Source organism: Dioscorea cayenensis, chromosome 8 (genome assembly GCF_009730915.1).
Source record: "Dioscorea cayenensis subsp. rotundata cultivar TDr96_F1 chromosome 8, TDr96_F1_v2_PseudoChromosome.rev07_lg8_w22 25.fasta, whole genome shotgun sequence".
Classification (NCBI taxonomy): domain Eukaryota; kingdom Viridiplantae; phylum Streptophyta; class Magnoliopsida; order Dioscoreales; family Dioscoreaceae; genus Dioscorea; species Dioscorea cayenensis.
Genome location: NC_052478.1, coordinates 18,141,652 through 18,165,149, shown reverse-complemented (window position 1 = coordinate 18,165,149; position 23,498 = coordinate 18,141,652). Strand labels below are relative to the sequence as shown.

The following is a 23,498-nucleotide window of genomic DNA, read 5'->3' as shown; positions in this document are numbered from 1 at the left end:
GTATTCATCTTGTGTTTTCATGTGGAACTGACGAAGTTGTGTCGTTTGAGCTTTATTCCATGTTTTTCACTGGTAAAACTTGCATACTAGGCCAGGCTCTTAGCGTGTAAACATGTTCAGAAACTTTCTGCAGAGCATGCATGTTTTTCTAAGGCATCCAGTGAACACGCACGGGCGTGTGGAATTTTTGCATGCCAGTGGATTTGTATTGCGAGCTCATCCAGAGAAGGCATAGGGGCGTGCGGCTTCCCCTGTGAATGACCATGCGAATATCGCATGCCCATGGGTAATTTCCGTACGGGCATGTGAATTCCTGCAGAGCTTGCCCGATTATCCTGAGAGCACACAGGGGCGTGAACTCGCCCTAGTGGGCGACCTTGTGACAAGTGCACGGGCGTGGGTAATTTCCGCACGCCCGTGTGAAACTCTGCAGAGGAGCCCTATTCATCCCGAGAAGACACAGGGGCATGGTGGTGCCCCTGTGAGCTGGGCCTGTGAATGCCCACGGCCGTGAGGAATTTCTGCAAGGGCGTGTAAAAAACTTAGCGATTTTTCTCAGATATCCAGCAAAGCCATAGGGGCGTGTGTCTGCCCCTGTGACACCTTCATTTGAGGGTGCACGGGCGTGGGTGATTCCCGCACGCCCATGTGGATCTCTAGGAATTAAAAGAATGTCTGCTCTCCCAATACATTGGACACACCTTGTTCCTCAGCTGACCCTAAGCCGCCCAAAGAACATTTTTCGACATTCTCCTGTCCTCCTATTGTTGTCTTTGAATCGATTGATTGTGCATTGTGTGGATTGTAGGGGTGTTTAGCTTCAACTTGTCGGTAAGCCTTTGTTTCCTCTCATCACTGACTTCCTTTGAGTCTAGCTGATTACTTGCGATTAAAATGGATAATGCACATCGGTTTCTTACTAAAATGGTTATGATTTGTTTTTGGAGAAGATCTGGAAGTGAGATAGGGGTGTAGCTGGAAGAATGGCTACAAGGGCCGTATGTTTTCCATGCCGTGTGAATCCACACGGGCGTGTGAAATTTCCGCACGGCCGTGTGTTGTTATTTTCTTGCAGTCTGAATGAAATTTATTGATTTTCTTTTTCTAATACATGCAGGTAGGGCCACCAGATCGAAGAAGACAGTTGCTAAGCATCCTAGAGGGCCTACCCTTGAGCCGGAAGTCATGGAATTCACACTTCCTGCGCATCGAGCTCGGTTTGAGCGGTTAGAGAAGCTTAAGTTTGGTCAAATGCGAATCCCAGATGTTGGGTCACTCAGGAAGGCGTAACTAGCAGATGACATGGCTAATGAGGTCGAAAAACTATTATTGGTCGGTAGTTGGCACAAGTTATTAAATATTCATGACCCTTCTATCCGCTCACTCACTTTAGAGGTGCTTGCTTAATTTGAGTTCGACCGCTCTTATGCTCATTTTGATAGTGACAGCGTTATTCAGTTCAGAGCTTTTGGGCAACATCATAGTATGAGCGTCACATAGTTCTCCACTAGACTTGGTCTATACGATGAAGAGTATATTGAAACTGAGGAGTATGAGAGTCTTCCAATTGACATGTCGGGTTTATCTCCCAAGGAGGCGTATAAAATACTATGTGGTAAGGGGCGATATGAACCAAGAGTGTCTAAGGCCTCATGTTTATCACGCCATCATAAGCAAGTCAGTGAATGGTCGCGGTGATAGCACGGGAGTCATAAACAAGCAAGAACTTATGTACTTATACTCCATGGTTCGGAACGAGCCGATCTATCTGGGGCACATTTTAGCGGAGTATTTGAAGCATCAAGGACAGTATCCTAGACTAGTCGTCATTTTCTCGGGTCCATACATTATTGGACTCATTTTGGGGATGGGTCTGTGAGACACAATCAGCGGAGCCGAGAAGACGATAATACCAGCACCACTTGGGTTAGAGACAATGAGGCTCATGGGTTTGGTCAGTAAATATCGAAATGGTGTTTATGTGCTAAATATACCATTAGAGGATATAGGTGACGAGCCTCAGTCAGTACCGATGGAGACCGAGGCACCTCCGGCGGCAGAGGACGCACCCCCCGTGCGTATGTTTTCACCATCTCGAGCCAATGATCGCTTTGAAAGGCTCGAGAATGTGGTGGAGTGATACGGGAAGAGGTGGCTGAGGTTCGAGCAGAGATTGCCGAGATTTGGGTTACGCAGGTCACTCATTACACAGAGTTCATGGCACTTTTCGACGTATTACAGCAGATCTTAGAACGAGACGTCGCCTCATCATTTGTCTTGCGTCCGAGGACTCCTCAGGCTCCCTCGGCACCTCCAGCATCCCCATAACCTATTCTAGCACCACAGGATCAACCATATGCCTCTCCACCACCAGCAGCAGCAGAGGAGCCGATAGAGCGTGACACCGACATTTGACTTTATTTTTCTGCATTTTCTTTATTTTGCATTTTATTTTAGACTTGTTCACTCAGAAAGGATTCTCCTTCTGATTTTATTTTCATTTTGCAGTTCGAGTTGTATTCATTGCTTTATCTTTTATATACTCGAGTTATAATGTTTATATTGAGCTTCACTGAACCCCCTCGTGTATGCGTGCAGATGGTCTTGTCATCTTGGGAATTGAGACATTGTCATGGGCACGGCCAAGGTCCTAAGGCACTTGGCCGTGCGAGCTTCACAACCCGTTGGAACATTACTCCCAAGGAATTATCTTCACCAAATACGACACTAGGAGTCAGGGGAGTATTGTTTCAATTACTTCTCCCACATTTGCACTTCATAAATATATATTTTGAGTGAGCTTGAATGTGTACATTGGGGACAATGTACAACTTAAGTGTGGGGGGAGTTTCATAGTGCACACATCCTTTTTTATTGTTCTTGATTGATATAAGTGCTCACATAGCCAATGGCGGTTCACCTTAGTTACAATGATTGTATTCTTGAGTTTAGGAGAAATTTTAACATTGAATGTTTTCATGCTCTAGTTCTTGCTTGAATTTCTAGGATTTTTTTTTACCCGATTTACACTCAGTGCACTGCTCACTCTTTAAACTCTATTGGAAACTCATGTTCGATGTTAAAGGGACTAGTTATAGTTGTTTCTTGTGTTAAATAAAAAAAAATGGAAAATGAAAAAAAAATAGTTTTATTGTTTATTTGTGCTTGTTGAGTGGAAAGAGCTACCACCTATGAAGTATGAAGCTACGCTCATAAGTCGGATACTAGCTATGCCCTAATGAGAGAAAGAGCTATCTCATAGGATGAGTGGAAGCTACCACTCCTGTAGAAAGAGCTACCACCTTGAAAGTTTGAAAGCCACCTTAGCGGCCGCTTTGGAAAGGGCTACCTTAGAGAATGTGTGAAGCTACTACCATCTTTGAAATTGTTGTCACTTTTGTAGATAAATAGTCCCTTGTACTTAGAACTTTGAGGAGTATACCTTGGGTTGTTTTGAGTGAGTTCACACACGTACACGATTTCGGGTTTGTTGTCCTTTTTTATTCAAGTTTTTAGCTAGAGCTTTGATTTTTTGTATTTAATGTTGAAATTTCGCTTACTTGTAGAATGCTCTCTCCGTACACTTTGGTGAACCTAAGGCCAACCACTTTCAATATTTCCTTCATCTATGCACAGAATGTTTAATTTTTGCTTGAGGACAAGCAAAAGCTTAAGTGTGGGGGAGTTTGATAAGTGCTTGTGTGATGTGAATGCGAAGCATTCTTTCCTTATGTTGAGCATTACTTTTCTCGGGTTTTTACATTAATATGTGTGTTTTTATGTTACTTTTGTGCAGGTAGGGATGTGAGGCTGAGTATAAAGTAAAGAAGCCAATGTGGATCATAATGCACTGATTTTGGAGGAAATCTTGCTAAGGTTCAAAACCGAAGACATAGGTCGGGTGTGTGATGCTAGTGTGTGTGCCAATCTCCTCGTATTTGAGTTAGCACAACCATTTGGAGAGGCACAAGGGCAGTCACACTCAAGCATTCTGACTTATGCACATAGAACAAGATCTCCACCAACTTGTTCATCATTAAAGAAGCAAAGCGATCCACGACGTGAACGTTTGCCCGTTTGCGTCACCTCAATGAAAGTATGGACTCGGGAAGTATTTTAGGCCAGGTACTGTACCGAAACATTGTAGCGAAAGTACTGTAGCAGCACTGTTCACAGCCGGATGAGAAAACAGGAATTCGGAGAATCCACACGGGAGTGTGGAAATTATACACGCCTGTGTGGAAATTCCACATGGGCGTGTGAAAAATCCACAAGCCCGTGTGGTCGCCCGATTCCAGCCCTATTTAAACCCGATTCAGCCCCGATTTCGGCATTCTTTTCTCCATCTTTTCCCCAACTTGAGAGAGGGTTTCGGCTAGGGTTTTGAGAGGTATTGGCTAAGGTTTGGAGAGGTTATATGGCTCCAACATCATCATTCCTGAGGAAGAAGGTTGGTAGGGGAGCTTCCGTTGAGGCGTATCCTATACCGGACAAGGGAATCCTTGGACGACGAGTAGAGGACTTCCATAAGACCATCGACACGACTATCGAGGGGGTTTCTCTATGGATTCATTGCTTTTACATTCTATTTCTTTGATTGTACTTAGCTCCATGGAGAGCTAAACCCCTAGTGGGTACTTGGGTATTTGTGAACCCTAGGATGTATTTGTTTCATTGAATCTCTTTATTATGCTTTCAATTAATTGATGTTTGTTGTGAGTTCCAACCTTGAATGCTTGATTGGATGAACATTTCCCCTAGAGTGACACTAGGGTCGAGAGTTCTTGTTGGTAACCTTGTGAGTGAGTGACACACCATAAGCGTTAGACAAGGCTAGGTTGGATAGGTTTGAGAGGGTGAGTCGAGAGGTACAGGAGCGTCCCTTTTCCCCTCCGACGTGATAGATTCCATCTCCGTTCCTCGAGTTCTTTACGGCCATAATCGAGCGAATGGTCTGAGGGATGACCCTCCGCTGGGGCTTAGTTGCGCGTGAAACGGAGTGAAGCGTTGAGGTGATCTTAGTATCTAGGGCTTAATCATGGTTAGGGACCTTCCACCTGGACCAAAGCGTTAGGTTCATAATTAGGAAGAGATTTATCACTTGGAATCCCTAGAGCTCTTTGCAACTCTATTCGAGTGCGAGGTTGAGAGGTTATCTAATCTCTCCTCCGGAACATGTATAGAGTTAGGCATAGTTGACCTTAGATTTGGGACTATGTAATTAAGGATTTCCACGACTCACCATTGTATTGATTAGGAAGCATAATAGAGGGTTCTTACACTTAAAACAATTATCCTAGGCGAAGCATTATATGAGTACCCCATCTTTATCGATTGCCTTACCTCCTCCTTTACTCGTGCTCTCTTACTTGTTGTTTTTACTTTTGAGAATTGAATCATTGTCACACTTATCACTATTGATCTTTCACATAGCTAAGAAGCGGATTAACTGTTTTTACTCCCTACTCCCTGTGGATTCGATAACCGCTCATCCGGGATTATTACTTTGACAAACCCGTGCACTTGCGGGATATACGCAAGGGGACCTTGTCATAACTGCTACAGTAATTACTACAGTGATCTGCTATATTACTCCCTAATCCACACTTTCATCGAGGCCACATGAACGGGAACACATACATGCTTTGCATGTTCGATAAAAGTCACATTGATGAAGATCTTACTTGCATTACACAAGTCAGAATACATGAATGTGACTGCCTTTGTGCCTCTCTAAACCATGTACTTGCTTGAACACCATGGAGGTTGGCACACAATCACGTGTCTTTAGGCATAAATTGTTTTCTTCATATTTGGTCACTCCATGATTTTATCAACAAAGTGCATTCATGATCTACTTTGGTTTCTTTCTTCCATAATTGTCTCCATAACCCTACATGCACAAAACTAATACAAATACACATGTATGAGCGATAAAATCTGAGAAAAGTAATGCTCATTGTAAGAAAATAATACTTCATATTACTATTACACAAGCACTTATCAATGCACAAAAGAACACAAATACGCATGTATAATCGATAAAATATGAGAAAAGTAATGCTCAATATAAGAAAAGAATACTTTGTATTACTAATACACAAGCACTTATCATGTGTTAAGCAGACAAGAGAGTTAGAGTAGTCATGTTGGCTATTCCCAGGGCATCGATAAAAAAATTCAGTACACAAGACAGTATTAAAGGTGAAACAGGACTCAATAGAGTACAACAACAAATATGTAACTCACATTAATCATTAATCCATGCTATAAGAATCTCACAAGAATGAACAAGCCGTCATGGGTCACACTAGCATGCAAACAATGGCCGTAGTACATGAAATACACCGATCCCAACACCTAGTGTTGTACATTGCCCCCAATATACACTAATCATGAAAAGCATGGTAGAAAAAAAGAATAATTAATGAAAATAATGTAGGAGGGTGAAAATGAACTTCCCCGATTCATCTTGTGCAAATGGTGAGGTATGACCCGAACATAATGTACAGTGAGTTATACATGACGGGTCGGGCTTCCACTAAATGGAAGAAGGGCTCACCAAGCTCCCTTAATGCCCTGCAAGGCATAAAGGCGACATCATCATTCCATAAAAATTTACAAAGAACAGATGGGGACTAATCATGCAAAAATTAAGATGAAACACAAAGAGAACACAAAAAACTAGAAAATAAAGTCTAAACAATAAGACAATGTGTCCATGCTAGTCCTTGTCCTTAGAATTAGGTTTCTCATCACAAAATGACATCTTGTTCTATGGTCTTCTTCTCCAAAAATGTTGTCAACCGTGTGGTGTAAACATAACTCCATGGTTGTTGTTAATTTCTCCATCCTCAATATTCCTACAAACCAAGACAAACCCAATCAAGCATAGAGGAATCCAATATAATTCAAAATGTAGTGTAAGAGATGAAGAAACAATGAAAATTAAGACGTATAGTGTCCATACGGCCATATGGGGGCCATATGAGTGCTATTCACTTCGAAAGAACCTCCCTAAAAACATGAAAATCAAAAAAATATTACATAAATTCAAGGGATACTTTATCGACAACAATCACACCACAAAAAACAAGCCAAATACTTGATAAATTCCATAAATAAACTCTAAGAATCCAAGAAAAATAAAAAAGATAAAACTAGGACATCAAAGAGCTTACCGACGAAACCTTGAGAAAACTCGAGTTAAACCTTTGGAAAACCATTAGATGGAAGTCTCAAAGAGGTTAGGAGATGATCTAGGAGAAGAAATGAGAGTTTTTGGCCAAGGAATGAAGGAGAAAGAAGAGGAAAAATCGGGTGAAGATGAAGAAGAAAAATGAAAGAGAAAGGATGGCCAAAAAGCTAAGGCATAACTCTTGCTACAGTCCATACGGCCTCAATAAGGGCCTTATTGAGGCCGTATGCCCTAGTTAAAACATTCTGGATGGGGCAGACGGCCTCAATGAAAAGGATGACGAGAAAAATACACAAGGCATGCGAGCATGGACTTATTCACACAACAAAAACTTAAAGGAAACACAAATACACTTAACAAAAACACAATCTACACTTAACTAACAAATACGAAAAGAAGAAAATAAAGAAATTGAAGCTTGGGTTACCTCGCAAGAAGCGCTTGTTTAACGTTATTAGCTCGGCATACCTCTTTCTTACCTTAAGGGAGCTTGAAGAGGGTGTGTTCCTCATAGCTATATGTAGCATAGCTACTGCCATGAAAGAAAATAATTACCTTCCGAGATGATGAGCTTGTGGATGCCATGAACATGGTACCTTTCGGCCTCCATGGGAAAAGTTTATGCCAGGAGTTGTGCAACTTGAACTTGGGTTAATTTCCTTGGAGCTTCCTCAAAAACCGTTTTCGCCTCCAAGGTTATAGGGTAGGTTGAAGAAATTTCAAACTCGGCATGGGTGGGTCCTTGGACGGTGTAAACCTCCTACCCACATCTCCTTCTTCAACCATTGTCAATCTTCCACTAATTGCCCACAAAAATCATTTGGGCCTCCAAGGAAAAAGTTTTGGTTTGGACATGTCTAACATTAGAATCGGTGGGTCATTGGATGGCTTTAACCTCCTACCCATATCTTCAGTCGTCCAGGATAATTCTCTTTTGTGCTTGGTGTTTTGAGTCACTTCCATGCTAAGGGCAAGCTCAAGTTATATTGGTGCCACTTCTTATGCCCTTTTCACCTCCAATACACCAAAGTTCTCATCCATCTCCCTTCCATCATATCTCTTTTCTTTTTCATTGTTGTTTGTGGTTGGGAGTTCTATTGCTCGTTCTTGAATTAATTGTTCAACCCGACTCTCTAACATGTGAAGAGAAGCTTGCACCAACAAAAGTGTACCATCGATGGCCTCAAATCAGGCATTATATTTGGCGTTAAGGGCATGAAGTTCTGTGGTGAGGGCATCAAATTTGGTATCGATGTTTTGAAATCTCTGTTCAGTATGTATTATGAATTTTGCCAACACATCCTCTGTAGTAAATCTCTTAACTTGTGGTGGTTATTGCATTTGGGAACCTTGAGTGGGTGAAACATTTTGTTGTTGCCCTTGATTCAATGAAAAATTTGGGTGGTATTTCCACCCCGGATTGTAAGTTGTGTTGCATGGGTTTCCTTGAGTTCTTTGCCCCTCAATATAATCAACATCCGCATCAACTTTAGTGGTCGAAATTGAGTTAGAATCACTCAAGTTGCAAGCCCCTTACATTTGCCAAGAAAATTATACCTTGCACAAAAGAGGATATAATAAAAACAAAGTTAAATAAAATATGAAAAATATGTACAAAGATTAATATGTACAAATCAAAGAAAAATGGATAGAGAAATAGATTACAAGCTTCCTAATATTCCTTGAATGTCCCCGGCAACATCGCCAAAAACTCGATTGCTTCCTCGCAAGTGTACGGGATCGCCAAGTAATACCTTGTGAGTGACATAGGGGTCTTATTCCATGGGGCCAAGGAAGTATTATTACTCACTTTTCATCTACTTTATAGCCTACGAATTAATATAAGTGGAGAGAAAATCAAACAAATAAACTAACTTAAGCTAATCCTATTGCCGGGTAACTAGCACACGGATGTAAACAAACAAGGGAGTATCAAGCATGAGAAGGAAGTGTTTGGACAACGAATCCACCTAGGGTTGTCATTAAGGCCCAAACTAGGATGGTTTAAAGATGCATTGACGATAGTTGAGAACTAGATACTTCGTGAGTAGATTAACCCCAATCTCTCAATGACCAACCCCTGATCCCATACGAATGCCAATCGGAATCTCTTCCAGATCAACACAGCTATAATGGAATTAAGTTCAAGGAAATCTCTAATAGGAGTAAAACTACTCTTCTTCGGCTTAAACCTAACAATGAAGGGTTACCAACACCCGATCTCCCGGTGTGTCGGCACAAGTATCCCCTTTCAATCTTTCCTATATTTAGTACTCATGAGTAGGTCATATCTACACATATAACTCATAATAGAATTACGGATTTCTCATGAATGTAATTCCTAAGCATCAAAGCGCAAAAGATTGAATTTTAAATAACCATCAAATTAAATGAAGAAAAACATCCCAAGTTCTTAAACAAGATGAACTCTAGGATTCATCCAAGTCGAAACACAACAATAAGTTAATCCCTCATGATAAGGGATACTTATACAACATACAAGGAAGACAAAAACATAAAAGAAGTAATGAAAACCCCGTCTAGGTCGTATTCCCATTGAATGGATGAAGCTTCAAGTGGTGATGCAATGGTGGCTTAGATCTTCACTCCAACTCCTACTTTGCTCCTCTTCTTCTTGGTGATGATGTGTGTTCGTTTCCCACAAGAATCATCGCCGGAAGATGGCAGGAAGGCCTCAAGAAAGTGTGGCGGCAGTAGCCCAAAAGGCCAAGAAGAAGTCCCCTCAATTACCCTAGAAAATGTGCTTTTATCCTCCAAATTCGAGCCATCCCAGGGTCAATCCCAGGGTAAATGAGGCGGTCATAGAGGCCAAAAGACTTCGATCAAAATTCATGCTTTCAATGCTACAGTATCAATCCCGAGGTCAATCCTAGGCTGTATTGAGGCCGTATGACCCAGAACATTCTCTGGCTCGAAAGTCATCTAGGTGCTACAATGACTACTATAATGCATCTGCTATAGTACTCTTGCAACAGTGCAATGCTACTGTGAAATACACTATAGTGCTGAGACATGGTTTTCATCTCTTTTTCTGCCCAAATGATATCCTCGTGTTTTCCATGGCTCCTTCATGCCCTACAATGCAAATAATACATGATTAACACAAAACGGGCAACCATTCTTACAAAAATTCATACCAAGTGTATAAAATACATATATTAAAATACATACAATTAGACACTTATCAATGATCATAACGTATACTCCATCTCTATACCTCCGGATCATGCCCATCAAACGCATGGTCTCCAAGCTGAGGGGAGATGGTATAATCGTCTTCTCAGCCACCCTGATCGCGTCCACCAGACCCATACCGATGATGAGTCTGCTGATGTATGGGCCTGAGAAGATCACCCCTACTCTGGCGTACTAGCTCTGGTGATGCAAATACTCGGCCAGGATATGGCCAAGGTGAATTGGCTCACTCTGCACCATGGAGTATAAATACAATAACTTATGTCTGCTCAATACTACCATGCTATCACCACGTTCATTCACCGATCAGCTGAGGACAGCGTGGATATATCTATATGATGGACGAGACAGGCGTGTGGCCTTGGACACCCCCGGCTCATACTGTCCCTATACGCATAACACTTTGTAGGCTCGTTGTGGAGTCAAATTGCGTCACATTCATGCTGTGGTGGTGCCCAAATGCTCTAAATGGAATAACATCGATATTGGAGAAACTACTATATGCTCTATCAAACTCAAACAACTCTAGGACCTCCAGTGTGAGAATACGAATCCCCGACTTCTGAATAAACATTAATTAGCGCCAACTACCCATGGTGAGGAACTTCTCAACCTCATCGGCCACCTCATCTTCCAACTATATCTCTCTCAAAGCGCTCAAATCTGGGAAACCAGATTGGCCAATCTTCAACTTTAACAATCTCTCAAAACAAGCCTGATGCTTGGGAATCACAAACTCCATGTGCTTTGGCTCAGGAGAAGTCTCTCTGGGATGCTTGCCGTCCACTTTCTTTGTTCTTATGGTCATATCTACAAGAATTGAAAAAGAATCGATCAAATAAGCTGAAAAATCAATACTGCAGAAATCCACACAGTCGTGTGAAAATTCCACACATCTGTGTGGATCTTCGGGGTGTAAAAGCCGCATGGCTAGGTTGCAATAATCCCAAAAATACATAAAAAATGAGGTCTAAAATCACTCTAAATGCATACATCAACCACTTAAACATGATATATATGCAGAATCAACATAATAATGGAACAAAGTTAAGATTGGGCAAAGAAAAAAGAAAGAGAAGCTTACCGACGAAATATGAATGAAACCCTACCAATGCGGTTGAAAAACAACTCAAAAGCTCTATAAATAGACGGCGAGGGGTCGAGAGAGTTAACAGAGGCTTTCTTTGAGCATTTGGGAGTAAAATAATGAAGAGGCGTGAGTAAGTTTTAAAAAACAAAATCACGCCCTTTGGTGTTCTGTGCATCCACACGGGTGTGTGGAAATTACACACGCCTGTCAGACTCCCACAAGGTTACCCACAGGTCAGACACACGCCCTTGTATGCTCTCAGGATAGCCTCCTTTGCCTTTGAATGCATCCATACGGGCGTGTGGAAATTCCTCATTGCCGTGTGTTCGATCCACAGGGGCAACCACACACCCCTGTGCCCTCTCTGTCCTCCCGAGAAATTGACTAAGTGTTTTACATGCCCCTATGGAAATTCCACACAGGCATGTGGATATTCACAAGGGTACTCCCAGGGGCACTCACAAGCCCTTGTGTGCTCTCGGGATGGAGAAGTCTCTGCAGAGTTTTACACGGACGTGTGAAATTTACCTACGCTCGTGCGTTATTCACAAGGTTATCCACAGGGCATTCACACACCCCTGTGTCTTATTGGGATGTAGTATGAGAACTCTGCAGAGATTCACATGCCGGTGTGGAAATTACCCACGGGCGTGTGACTGTCACATGGTTGCTCATGGGGGCATTCGCACGCACCTGTGTCCTCAAGGGATGAGCTCTGAACAGAAACACACGCCCGTATGGAAATTACACATGGCCGTGTGTCTTCTCTAGATGTCTTAGAAAATTATAGACTCCGCAGAAAAATTTTTGCACACTCATGCATATACAAAGACTACAAAAATAATGAAGAACTGACTAGAGAAACATGAAAACATGCTCAAATGACCTAGAAACTTCGCCAATCACATTAAAGCACACTAAAACACCATCAACTGATGAGAAAAATGTAGCAAAAGCATTTAAAAAAATGACACCAACACTAAAGCTCTTATTCATGCAAGTACTAAACTAAAGCTAGAAAAACAGTAAAGACTTGGGTTGCTTTCCAAGAGGAACTTATTTAACATCACTAAGCTTGATGTACATGTCCTTACCTCACGGGAGCTCATAAATGAAGGTTGTCCTCTTACCTACAACCTAAAAGCATGATACACATAATTGTTCAAGGTAGAGGGAGAGTTATCAAGCTTGGTACCACACAAGGATTCATCACCCTTACACCGTGCTTGCACATCCCCATTAGCCTTGGCCCACTTCTTGTGATGTCTCCTTGCTCGCTTCATCTTTTAGATCATCATTTTCATGATCCCTGGGGTAGCAACTTGTCCTCTAGACCAAGTGTCAAAACTTCTTCATTCTCCACCTCTGGATCTAGAAAGCCCTCGAATGGGTCTAGACACATCATTTCCGACACGTATTCATCAATTAACTCATCAATGGTGTTAAGAAAATACAACGTATCATCAAAATCAAGAGAACATCGCATGGCTTCGGCTAGGCGATAGGTCAACTTGTCATCACCAACTCTTAATGTTAACTTGCCACCGTCCATGTCAATAAGAACTTTGAAAGTGCGCAAGAATAGCCTCCCAATTATCAATGGAACCTCGGCATCCTCATCAACATCCAACACCACAAAGTCTATAGGAAAGATATACTCGTCAACATTCACAAGTACATCTTTAATGATGCTCCTCAGATGTCTAACTATTCAGTCAGCCAATTGAAGTGTCATCCAAGTGGGCCTAACCTCTCCCAAGCCTAACTTTTAAAAGAATGTGTAAGGCATGACATTGATGCTAAGCCCTGAATCCGCCAATGCCTTATATTCACCCAAGTTACCAATATTACAAGGAATGATAAAGCTTCCGGGGTCTTTCTTCTTGTTCAGTATATTCTTTTGCAATACCACAGAACATGAAGCATCTAAAATCACAGATACACTCTCCTCCAATTTTATCTTGTTAGTCAAGAGGTCCTTGAGAAATTTTGCGTAGCGAGGCATTTGAGGCAATGCCTCCATGAATGGGATGTTGATGAGCAACTTCTTGAATAGACCTACGAACTTAGCTTGTAAGGTGGGGGTGCCACCTCCTTCTCTTTCGCTCTATCCTCAACCTCCACGACCTCAGATGATTCAACATTTGTCTTCTTACTAGGGAATTTACTCTCAACTTCACGACCACTTCTCAAAGTGATCGCTTTCACATGTTTTCTTTGATTGTTCTCTATGTTGCTAGGCAAACTCCATTGAGGTCTTTTTGAGAGTGACTTCATAATTTGTCCCACTTGGTTCTCCAAGCTGTGCAATGATAAAGTTTGGTCACAAAGTGTGGCTTCGACCGATTGAAATCTTGTATCTAACGATTGAATGAACTTGGTCAAAGCCTTCTCTAAAAATTGGTCATCCAGATCTCGAACCCTAAAACTCGATTCTCCTTGTTTGGGCCTTATTGTTGTTGGAAATCTGGTGGTGCAATAGTCTTCTATTGCCCTTGATTACTCTGAGAAAGGTTTGGATGGCCCCTACACCCCAGATCATAGGTATTGCTATACGAGTTTCCTTGGCCTCTCATTGCATTTCCTACAAAATCAACCTATTCCATGGAAGTGGTACCACAAATAGAAATTAGACAATCAGATAGGGCATGTCCTCCCCCACACCCAATCCAACTCATCACTACCACCACTCTAGGGGAAGTTAGAGTGTCTAACTTCTTGCTCAATGACTCAACCTGGGGCGCCTATGATGTGACTGCATCGATCTCATGAAGTCCGCCTATCTTCTTTCAATCTCATGTGTTCCACTGATAACTGTTCATAGCCATTTCTTTAATGAGATGTCGAGCTTATTCAAGGGTCTTACTTCCTAAGGTATCTCCTACTGTAGCATCAAGTAACTGCTTTTTGCTTACATTGAAACCATTGTAAAAAGTTTGAATGATCATCTACTCGGGGAACCCATACTGAGGACATTTCTACAGGAAATCCTTGAACCTGTCCCATGTCTCAAAAAGAGACTTCAATTCCATTTGCACAAAAGAGGATATGTCATTCCTAAGATTTGCAGATTTTTCGAGAGGGAAATATCGGGCAAGAAAAGTTTCTACCATCTCCTCTCATATAGTGATAAATGCTCTATGTAATGAATGTACCCATTGCTTTGCTCTCCCCTTCAAGGTAAATGGAAAGGTCGTCAACTTGTTAGCATCATCTGTGATATCATTAATCTTGAGTATGTCACACACTTCCAAGAAGTTCTCAATGTGATTGTATAGATCCTCATCGGCCAAACAATTAAACTGTACTGACTGGTGGAACATCTAGATGAAGCCTGGCTTGAGCTCAAAAATATGAGTTGTAATTGGTGGCCACACAATGCTAGACTACGTGCCAAGAACGACAAGTCTTGCATAATCAGAGAGTGTCCTCTGCTGCTTATGCTGTTTAGCCATATTATCGGACCCTTCACCTTCTATTTCACCTTGATATGACTGTTCTTGCATAGGTTCTTTTCCCTTTCTATGAATTCTTCTTCCAATATTTAGATCATCTTCAACCAATGTCGAAGAATTTCCTCTGGTCATAACCTGGAGCTATAACCAAAGAAAGAAAAATAAATCAGAACAACGGAAGAATAAGATAGTGTGAAATAGAACAAGTCATGAATAGATAAAATAGCACAGTGCAAAATGCTTCCAAAATGCCTATTCCCCAGCAATGGCGCCAAACACCTGATAAAGCCCTTGTGTGTGTGTACCGTAAGTGCACGGGTTATCGAAGTAATAAAGCACCCTAGTGAGTGGGTAGTCGTGTCCACAGGGAATAGTGCTCAGAAACACAAGTATTGCTATTTAAGTATTGTGAAAATGATTGATGAGTTGTGTGATTAATATCAATACAAATAAAAATAAAGAAAAGAAAAGAAAGTGCAATATAAATAAGGAGGCAATCGATAGAAAATGGGGTACCCGGATATTGCTCACCCTAGGACTATTGTTTGAAGTGCAAGACTAATCATTATGCCTCCTAACTGATGTTTAATGAGTCATAAAAATCCAAATACACACGGTCCCAAATCTAATATCAATAGTGACTAACCCTACACTATACCTTGACAGAAAGGAATACTCTCGACGCCTCACACTGTGCAAGGTTGCTTAAAGCTCTAGGGGCTCCAAGTGATAAACCCTATTCTCTAATATAGATCTAAACCTTTCGTCCAGGAAAAAGACCTCTAGTCATAATTAAGCCCAGCAGTAAGGATTACTTCAACACTTCACTCTGTTACTTACACAACTAAGCCCGAGTGGAGTTTGTCTCATAGTACTTCACTCTATCATGACCGCAAAGAACTCTTAGAATGTGGAGGTAGTATAAATCACACCGGAAGGGAAAGGGAACGTTCCGCTATTTCTCGATCCACCCTCTCCACATTCTCCAACCTTTCTTTGTCTAATCCTAATGGAGTGTTACTCATCCACAAGGATTACCAAGATGGATTCTCAACCCTGGTGTCACTCTAGAGGAAAATCAATACAGAAGCATCCAAGGATGGAACTCAATTAAAACATCAATTAAAGAAGCACAATAAAGTTCAATGAAATAAAACCATCTTAGGATTTACAAGTCCAAGAACCCACTTGGTGTTTACCTCTCTATGGAGCAATACACAATCAACAATGATATCAATAGTGAAAACATGCAATCCATAGATAAAACCCCATTTTCTCCAAAGGTTCCCTTGTCAAGCCTACGGCATACCTCGCCGAATGGATGCCGATGAAAGCTCACCCAATAACTCTCCTCCAAAGGAATGCGATGTCAAAGGCCATAGACCCGCTCCAAAAACCTCAGTAAAGCCTCTCCAAACCCTAGCAGCGAGCGCCTAAAAAATAGGAAAAAGATAGGGAAAAAGTGGGGAAAAGATCCTTCAAAATGTCTCAAATCACGGTATCAATAGGGGCTGGAATTAGGTATCCACATGGGCATGCGAAATTTCCACACGCCAGTGTGGATTTGTAGACTTTAGTTTTTTTAGCATTGTGAACAGTAAAGTGCTACAGTGCTTCTCCAGAATGCTCCTGAATCCACTCTTTTCATCAAGGCTACATGAATGGGCACACATTCATACGGTAGATTACGTCGTGTCTTCATTGAAACCATGTTGACGAAGATCTTGCTAGTATTGCGCAAGTTAGAACACATTAGTGTGACTGCCTTTGTGCCCCTCCACTTTGTGTATTTGCTTGAGCACAATGGAGGTCAACACATACCCATATGTCTTTGAGCTAGATTCATATCTTCACATTTGTCCAATCTAAGAACTTCAACAACAATTGCATCCACGATATACTTTTGCTTTCTTTAATCCAACTTTGTCTCCACAACCCTACATGCACAAAAAAATACAAATACACAAGAATAAGCTATAAAATTTGATAAAAGTGATCCTCAATGTAAAAAAATAATACTTCATATTACTTATACACAAGCACTTATTAGTCTTGCACTTGAAATAATAGTCCTAGGGTAAGCAATGTCCGGGTGCCCGATTTTCTATCGATTGCCTCTCTTTATTCCTATTGCGCTTTCTTTTCTTTTCTTTATTTTTATTTGCATTGATATTATTCACACAACTCATCAATCATTTTCACAATAGTTAAATAGCAATACTTGTGTTTTTGAGCACTATTCCCTGTAGATACGACTACCCACTCACCAGGGTACTTTATTATTTTGAATACCCGTGCACTTGCGGTACACACACGCAAGGGGGATGTCAGGTCAGTACCATAGTATGAGTGTCATTCAGTTCTTCATCTAACTTGGGCTATATGATGAGGCATTCACCGATACTGAGGAGCATAATCAGTTACTGATGGACTATTCGGGCAGTTTGACTCCTCCGCATGCTTACCGTGTATTATGTCGGTAGGGTCAGTATGAACCAGGGGTCTCCAAGGCTACATGCCTCTCTCCTCCAGCTTACCGTTATCTCCACGATGTTCTGAGCAGATTAGTGATCAGACGTGCTGATAGCACTAGAGTCCTTAGTCACCAAGAGTTATTGTATTAGTATTCCATGGTACAGAGTGAGATGATCCATTTGGGGCATATCTTGGCTGAGTGCTTACGCCACCAGGGCCAGTACGTAGGGTAGGAGTGTTCTTCTCAGGCCCCTACATTACCTGAGACATCATCAGGATAGGTCTACTAGACGTGATCAGGAGGTCCGAGAAGATGATTGTACAGAGATAGTGTCTATATGATGATCATGTCCCTACCTGAGACAGCCGAGGGAGAGGGAGAGATAGCAGAGGGTTCTCAGCCTGTTCTCAAACCGCAACTGGAGTACATGGAGACAGAGGCACCACCTACAGTATAGGAGCTACCTCTAGTGCGTATCTTTTCTCTATCTCAATCTTATGATTGTTTTTAGAGGCTCGAGAGTGCTGTAGGGGTGCTATTGATAAGTGTTTGTGTATTAGTAATATGAAGTATTCTTTTCTTATGATGAGCATTACTTTTATCAGATTTTCGCGGTAATATATATGTATTCGTGTTAGTTTTACGCATGTAGGGTTTTGGAGCCAAATATAGAGGAAGGAAGCCAAAGAAGATTATGATTGCACTTTGTTGATGGAATCTTGGTGTGAACAAATGTGAAGACACAAGTTTTGCTTGAAATAAATGAATGTGGTGTGACCTCCATGCACTCAAGCAATTACATGGTTTGGAGAGGCACAAAGGCAGTCACATTTACGTATTCTGACTTTTGCAATGACAACAAGATCTTCGTCAATGTTATCCCTTATTGAAGAAGAGACTTGATCTACGGCGTGGACGTGTTACCGTATATGTTGCCTCAATGAAAAGTGTTTATTCAGGAGTGTTTTTGCCGAAGTATTATAGCAAGGTAATGTATTAAATCAATGCAATAATTTACTGTAGTAGTTACTATTCACAGGCCGCTGAAAAACCAAGTTCTATAAATTCACACGGGCGTTTGGAAATTCTACACACCCATGTGGATTCCCGATTCCAGCCCAATATAAAGCTGCAACTTGTACCGATTTGGAAATCCTCTTTTCCATCTTTTCTCCATCTTTTCACCAACTTTGGAGAGGCCTGGAACTGGGGTTTATAGGGGCTTTGGCAAAGTTTTTGGAGTGGTTCTACGTCCATCGACACCGCGTTCCTTTGGAAGAGAGTTATTGGTAAAGCTTTCATCAGCATCGATTCAGCGAGGTGTACCCTAGGCTTGACAAAGGAACCTTTGAAAAGGACAAGGCTAATCCATAAGACCATCGACACGAATACCAAAGGGATTTTACTTATGGATTGCATATTTTTTCTTTCGATTTCATTATTGATTGTATTTTGCTCCATGGAAAGCTAAATCCCCAGAGGGTACTTTGACTTGTAAACCCTTGAATGCTTGTTGAATGATTTTTCACTTAGAGTGACACTAGGGTTGAGAGTCTACATTGGTAATCCTTGTGACTGAGTGACACACCATAATGGTTGGGCAAAGCAAGATTGGAGAGGATCGAGAGGATGAGTCAAGAGGTAGAGGAACATCCCCTTTCTCCTTTGGTGTGATTTATCCTACCTCCATGTTCCAAGGGTTCTTTGCGGTCACAATAGAGTGAAGTGCTAAGAGAGGAACTTTGCTGGGGCTTAGTTGCATGAGAAACAGAGTGAAGCATTGAAGTAATCCTTAGTGCTGGGGCTTAATTATGACTAGGGGTCTTTCACCTGGAGCAAAGGGTTAGACCTATATTAGGGAATAGGGTTTATCACTTAGAATCCTTAGAGCTTCTTGCAACTGTACATAGTGTGAGCTATTGAGACCGAGTGATTTCTCCGTCGGGGCATAGTGTAGAGTTAGTCACGGTTGACCTTAGGTTTGAGACCGTGTTTTTTAGGATTTTCATGACTCATTAAGCATCAGTAAAGAGACATAATAGTTGTCTTGCACTTAAAGAAATAATCCTTGGGGGAGAAATGTCTGAGTGCCCAACTTTCTATCGATTGCCTTTCCTATCATTTTATTGCGCCTTTCTTTTTTATTTTCTTTAGTTCTTTTCATATTGATTTTGTTCACACCACTATTGATTCATCTTCACTTTAGTTAAATAGCAATCTTTGTGTTTTTCATCACTATTCTCTGTGGATTTAACTATCCACTGACCAGGGTATTATTACTTAAACAAACCCGTGTACTTGCGGGTCACACGCAAGGGTTGTGTCAAGTTTTTGGCACCGTTGCCGGTGAATAGTCATTTTAGAAACACTTTACACTTTGCTATTTTAGTAATTCATCATTTACTCTATTTCACACTTTCTTATTCTATCATCGTTCTGATTTGTTTTTCTTTCTTTGGTTGTAGCTCCAGGTTATGACCAGAGGAAACCCTTCGATATTGGTTGAAGAAAATCCGGACATTGAACGAAGAATTCATAGAAGGGGGAAAAAACCTATGCAAGAATAATCTAATCAAGCTGAGATAGATGATGAAGGGTTAAATAATATGGCAGAGCAGAATGAGCAGCAGAGGACACTCTAAGATTATGCCAGACCCTCAGTTTTGGGTACACAGTCTAGTATTATGCAGCCACCAATTACGGCTCAGAATTTTGAGCTAAAGCCGGCATTCCTCAACATGTTACAGCAGTCCATACAGTTTAATGGTTTGCCTGATGAGGATCCAAATAGTCACATAGAGAAATTCTTGGACGTGTGCATCATGCTTAAGATCAATGGTGTTATGGATGATGGCATCAAACAGAGAGCCTTCCCATTTTCCTTGAAGGGGAAAGCAAAGCAATGACTACATTCATTACCTAGAGCATCGATTACTACATGGGATGAGATGGTAGAAGCTTTTCTTGCCTGATATTTCACTCCTGAAAAATTGCAAAGCTTAGGAATGAAATATCCTCCTTCATGCAAATGGAATTGGAGTCTCTATTTAAGACATGGGAGAAGTTCAAGGAGCTCCTATGGAAATGTCCTCAACATGGGTTCCCCGGGTGGATGATTATTCAGACTTTTTACAATGGGTTGAACCCTAGCACAAGATAGTTACTTGATGCAGCAACAGGAGGTACTTTAGGTAGCAACACCCATGGAGAAGCACAACAATTGATTGAAGAAATGGGTTTGAATAGCTACCAATGAAATGCAAGAGTGAAAAAGAAAGTGGCCGGTCTCCATGAGATTGATGTGGTTATGTCACTTGCGGTACAAGTGGAGTCATTGAGCATGAAGTTAGACACTCTAACTTCTCCTAGATTGGCGGCCGTGACAAACTATAATGGATGTAGAGGAGACCATGCTCCATCCGATTTCCCGATAGCTATTGGTGGTACATCTACTATTGAACAAGTTGACTTTGTAGGTAATACGATGAGGGGCCAAGGAAATCCATATAGTAATACCTACAATCCGGGTTGAAGGAATCACCCAAACTTTTCTTGGAATAACCAAGGGTAAGAAAAGGCCACAGCACCACCGGGTTTCGAACAACAACAATAACAACCCCGAACATAGAGAACTGAGTTTCAGGATTAGAAACCTGATGCCCGATTTAGAGAAAGCTTTGACAAGATTTGTCAAGTTATTAGATACAATGTTTCAGTCAATCGAAACTACACTTTGTAACCACACCGCGTCATTGCACAATCTAGAAAATCAAGTGGGGCAAATTGCAAAGTCGTTATTAGAGAAACCACATGGAAACTTGCCTAGTAACAATGAAACAAATCCGAGAGAACATGTGAAGGTGATCACTTTGAGAAGTGGTCGTGAGGTTGAAGATAGGCTTCCAAGTGAGAAAACCAATGTTGAAGCACCCGAGGTCGTGGAGGTTGAGGAGAGAGCAAACAAGGAGAAAGAGGTGGCAACCCCACCTTTCAATCCCCGAATCCCTTATCCTTCAAGGTTGAAGAATGGCCAAAATGATGAACAATACAAGACGTTCTTGGGTTTATTCAAGCAATTGCACATCAACATTCCTTTTGTGGAGGTGTTATCCCAAATGCGTCGATAATGCAAGTTTTTGAAGGATCTTTTGACCAATAAGAGAAAGTTAGAGGAGAGTGCATCAGTAATTTTAGATACCTCTTGTTCGGCGGTGTTGCAAAAGAATATGCCGAACAAGAAGAAAGACCCTAGAAGCTTCATCATCCCATGCAACATTGGTAATATGGGTGAAGAGATGGCATTGGCAGATTCAAGGGCTAGTATCAATGTCATGTTGTACTTGTTCTTTCAAAAGCTAGGCTTGGGAGAGCCTAGGTGACACGTCCGAATATGTGTGTATACCGCAAGTGCACGGGTGTCGGACTAATAATCCCAGATGAGTGGGTATCATATCCACAGAGAGTAGGGAATAAAGACACTTAAATTGTTTCTTAACTAATGTGGAATATGAATAGTGATATGTGTGACAAGATTCAATTCTCAAGAGTAAAAACAACAAGAAAGAGAGCACAAGTCAAGGGAAAGGTAAGGCAATCGATAAAGATGGGGTACCCGGATATTGTTCTGCCTAGGACAATTGTTTCAAGTGCAAGAAACCTCTATTATACTTCCTTAATTGCATAGTCCCAAATCTAAGGTCAACCATGCCTAACTCTATACATGTGCCGGAGAAGAAATCGAACAATCTCAACCCCTCACACTCGTATAGAATTGCAATGAGCTCAAGGGATTCCAAATGATAAACCCTATTCCTATGTATAGACCTAACTGATAAGTGCTTGTGTGATATGAATGCGAAGCATTCTTTCCTTATGTTGAGCATTACTTTTCTCGGGTTTTTACATTAATATGTGTGTTTTTATGTTACTTTTATGCAGGTAGGGTTGTGAGGCTGAGTATGAAGGAAAGAAACCAATGTGGATCATAATGCACCGATTTTGGAGGAAATCTTGCTAAGGTTCAAACGCGAAGACATAGGTCGGGTATGAGATGCTAGAGTGTGTGACAACCTCCTCGTATTTAAGTTAGCACAACTATTTGGAGAGGCACAAGGGCAGTCACACTCAAGCATTCCGACTTATGCACATAGAACAAGATCTCCACCAACTTGTCCGTCATTAAAGAAGCAAAGCGATCCACGACATGAACGTGTGCCCGTTTGCGTCACCTTGATGAAAGTATGGACTCGGGAAGTATTTTAGGACAGGTACTGTAGCAGAACAATGTAGCAAAAGTACTGTAGCAGCACTGTTCACAGCCGGACGAGAATCACAATTCCAGAGAATCCACATGGGTGTGTGGAAATTATCCACGACCGTGTGGAAATTCCACATGGGCGTGTGAAAAATCCACAGGACCGTGTGGATGCCCGATTCCAGCCCTATTTAAAGCCAATTTCAGCCCCGATATCAGGATTCTTTTCTCCATCTTTTCCCCAACTTGAGATAGGGTTTTGGCTAGGGTTTGGAGAGGTATTGGCTAGGATTTTGGAGAGGTTCTACGGCTCCGACATCGTTATTCCTTTGGAAAAAGGTTGGTAGGGGAGCTTCCGTCGAGGCTTATCCTATACCTGATAAGGGAATCCTTGGAGGACGAGTAGAGGACTTTCCACAAGACCAACGACACGACTATTGAGGATGTTTCTCTATGGATTCATTGCTTTTACATTATATTTCTTTGATTGTACTTAGCTCCATGGAGAGCTAAACCCTAGTGGATACTTAGGTATTTGTGAACCCTAGGATGTATTTATTTCATTGAATCTCTTTATTATGCTTTCAATTAATTGATGTTTGTTGTGAGTTCCAACCTTGAATACTTGACTGTATGAACATTTCCCCTAGAGTGACACTAGGGTTGAGAGTTCTTGTTGGTAACCTTGTGAGTGAGTGACACACCACGAGTGTTAGACAAAGCTAGGTTGGAGAGGGTTGAGAGGTTGAGTTGAGAGGTACAGGAGCGTCCCCTTTCCCCTCCGGCGTGATAAATTCTACATTCGTTCC

At 41.5% G+C, this 23,498-nt stretch overlaps 2 non-coding genes across 2 annotated transcripts; one reads left to right on the top strand and one right to left on the bottom strand.

The window, feature by feature from the left end:
- The first annotated feature begins 14,462 nt into the window (after window positions 1-14,462).
- On the top strand, window positions 14,463-14,569 carry LOC120268190. Its single transcript, XR_005538857.1, has one exon. It is a non-coding gene; the product is annotated as a small nucleolar RNA R71 (small nucleolar RNA).
- A 5,861-nt stretch (window positions 14,570-20,430) lies between these two features.
- Window positions 20,431-20,537, bottom strand: LOC120268023. The gene has a single exon (XR_005538693.1). It is a non-coding gene; the product is annotated as a small nucleolar RNA R71 (small nucleolar RNA).
- Between the last annotated feature and the right edge of the window lie 2,961 nt (window positions 20,538-23,498).